The following is a 3,425-nucleotide window of genomic DNA, read 5'->3' on the forward strand; positions in this document are numbered from 1 at the left end:
GGTGAGGATGAGAAGAGAGCCTACATAAATTCACTTGTCACTCAGTTTAAGACGTTAAATTAGTTATCTTCCTCAGTAAACACCCTTTTGTTCGCCATGGCTGATAGAACCTCACTCACTGGCTCCTCAGTCAGACTGACTGCGGCAGCAGCGGCCGGGGAAACGTAGTGGGCGTGGTCACTTCAATCGAGAGTGACCAATAGAAAAAGGCCTTTCATCCTGGTAGGTAGAGACCGCCCACTGAGACACAGCTTTACTCGCAAGCAAAACTTTTCAACTCGCAAACAAAAAATTTAGACCCGCAAAAAAAGACAGCAGAAAAGAGAGCAACTTTTGTGGTTTCGCGATGAAAAGCGTTTGAAGTGCACAAAGAAAAATAAAGATTGTAAAAAAATTTACATGCACTGCAAATAATTTTGTTATCAATTTCTTTATTTTTGAGATTTAAGAAGACTTTTTTTGCAAACTTTTATTTTTTAATTACAAAATAATTAGTTTTACTCTCAAACACAGTATGTTTGTTTGAATAATAAAGAAACAAAAATAACCCCATACTAATATGGTGATCGGCCCACTGGGAATGTCCCGGTGCTCCCGATGGCCAGTTCATACCTGCAGGTACCTCAGAATAATGCCGTTGGGAAGTGGCTGCATTTAAAGTGTTGAATTAATGACGGTCAGTGAAATGAGGTAAAAAAAAAAAAACCCGGACATTTTATGATATTTTACAAAATCCCCCCGGACATAATTTTATAGCCAAAAAGGAGGACATGTCCGGGTAAAAGAGGACGTATGGTCACCCTACTTACAGCCCAAAACAGCAAAATAACCAAAACCCACAATAGCTAACTTACGTTTCCATCCAAAAATGCGATTTAACTTATGTGCAAAGCTGGAACATTGCATAAAACATTTGCGCATAAATCACCGTTTCCATCCAACGAGAGAAAGAGAACAAAATCGTCACTTCCTGATAAATTTGCAGTGAATATCCCCCCAAAAAAAATAAACTAGGAGGAGTCATGAAAATAACAATTTTCAGATTTCCCCACCGGTTAATTGACATGTGACAACACGGGCAGTACCGGTATCACCGAGGGAAAAGGTTGAGGGATAGTTTTCTCTCGTTTCCACGCTTTTCTTCGCTTTTAAAAGCTTGTAAATGTCCGTAAGCATTTTACTTTTACTTTCGATTTAGCGGCAGTTCGGCGTCAATTGATTGACAACAACAAAACAGTAGGCTATGACAAACTCACTTAGTCTATTTTAAACGTAGAATTATTAATTTATTAACAAAAATAAATGAATAACCGTTAAATTCCACAAAGTTTAATTATAAAAAATAGACCTACTGAAAATTAGCAAACACAGTGGAACCAAATAAATAAGAACAAATGTTCTTCCAATGAGCTTCCAAAATCACCTTAGATAAACGAAAACAGTCAACAGGCCTTTTTAAAATACAAAATACGTTTAAAACTAAATCTTTCGGTAACGTCTTGCCTTTCTCACCTCACTCCTCATGTGATAAATGAAATCGGACTCATACCGCGGCGCGGATGCGACTGTTGCTAGGCACACTGCATTGAGCAGCCGCGTTCAGTTTTTAATTGTGTTCGGTAACTGAACTAAATGATTTTTATTTCTATAAAATAATCAAAACGACCGCAGGAAACATTTCAGAATGACCAAAACAACATTTCTGATGCTGTGCAACAAGATGGGTCCACTGGTTAGTCAAATTGTCCCGTTCCAGCGTGCAAAGTCACATGACTTATTTAATGCGCATGGAGGAATTTATTCGGTAAAAGTGTTTCCAGCGTAGTTTATGCACATTTTTCTTATCGGATTAAAAAAATTATCCTACTTAGTTGTGCGCATACGTTTTTATGCGCATTTTCAGGATTTATTCGCATTTTTCGCGTTTCCATTCAGAGATTTTTTATGCGATATTCCAAAATGCACATGAAAATAGGTGGATGGAAACACAGCTAATGACACTGGCCGGAACAAATAAATACAGTAAACAATAGGATAAAAATGACAGATTATTTCCATGTTTTTGCCACAATATGTTGGCAAAAAAAAGTACTTTAGCTGTACGCCTTATAATAATATTAATAATTTCTTTTAAAATGAATAATTTGGGCAAATTCATGATGTCACGTATCTGGTCTATCCTGTCATCATGAACTCTTGCACCACACTTCATGGACTTCATTCCCCACAAGCCACTGCACTAATCACTGCATTCACCTGCTCTCACTTTACTGATTACCGCTCACAGCTGCACCTCATCACACTGACTGCATTTAAGCTTCTCACACACACAGCCACTCGGCGAAGTCTTAAGGTGCGTTCCGATCGACAGGGTCCCTACGCAGTGTTCACTGCTCCCTACTCCCTTAGCACGGTATATCCGTTGAAGTGGACTTCGCTGACAATAATCGCTCATTTGGAATACCCTGGAACGTCATCAAAGCAAATCAACGGCAGGGTCACGCATTTTATGATATAACATAAATAAATATTGTAATTTATTTTACTTTAAGATTTAAATACATATAAAATACATATAAACTTATGTATATAATAAATATAGTCAAAATGTATATGTTTAGACCGTTAATAGATTGTAGTGGTCTTATCTCGCACACTTTCTTTCCAACACGCAGCCTATATTTAAGTATCTTGTGGTAATGTTAAATAAAACAAAATAAAACATGATAGAGCCTCACCTTGCCGGTTTTACTTTCATTCATACAATACAATATGCAAATATAACATGAATCACCATAACCATTCAGAAACACTCTAATTTGTATAATAATAACAACATTTATTGCAACCGCTCCATTGCAGAGCCTTTAAAAAACTTTAAAGGCTCTGCTCCATCGTTTGTTCTAACTGGTGACGCGGTGCGCAATGACAGTTGGGTAATTTTCCCCGTCCACTTCCTGTGAAGTGAAGTACTGATGTTCCCTTATTCCCTATGCCGTTCGCAGTGCCCTTCGAACTGAACATGTTCGCTCCCTTCGGTTTGGAATCTCACTTAAGATGGCGGAATACCCTGTGAAGTCCACTTCGCAGTCCACTTACGGTCGAATGGAACGCACCTTTATTGTTCCATCTGGTCATTATTTCCGAGCGTTTCTTTCCGTGTTTGTTTTCTCTGTGTTTGATTCCTGGACTCCTCCCCGTGTTTTGATTCTCGCTGCCAGCCCCAACCTTTCTGCCTGTTTTTTGACCACGATTTCTGCTTTACCCTTTGTGTTTGTTTGTTTGAATAAATGCTGCGAATGGATCCGCACGTCTCAGTCTGACTCCCTGTGACACATGAAGTCTAATAAATCATCCTGTGTCATGGTGTTGCAGTTCAATAACATTATTTTTTGACACAGTAAGACCCTACTGCAGTTGATACA

This window comes from Garra rufa, chromosome 15, assembly GCF_049309525.1.
Source record: "Garra rufa chromosome 15, GarRuf1.0, whole genome shotgun sequence".
Classification (NCBI taxonomy): domain Eukaryota; kingdom Metazoa; phylum Chordata; class Actinopteri; order Cypriniformes; family Cyprinidae; genus Garra; species Garra rufa.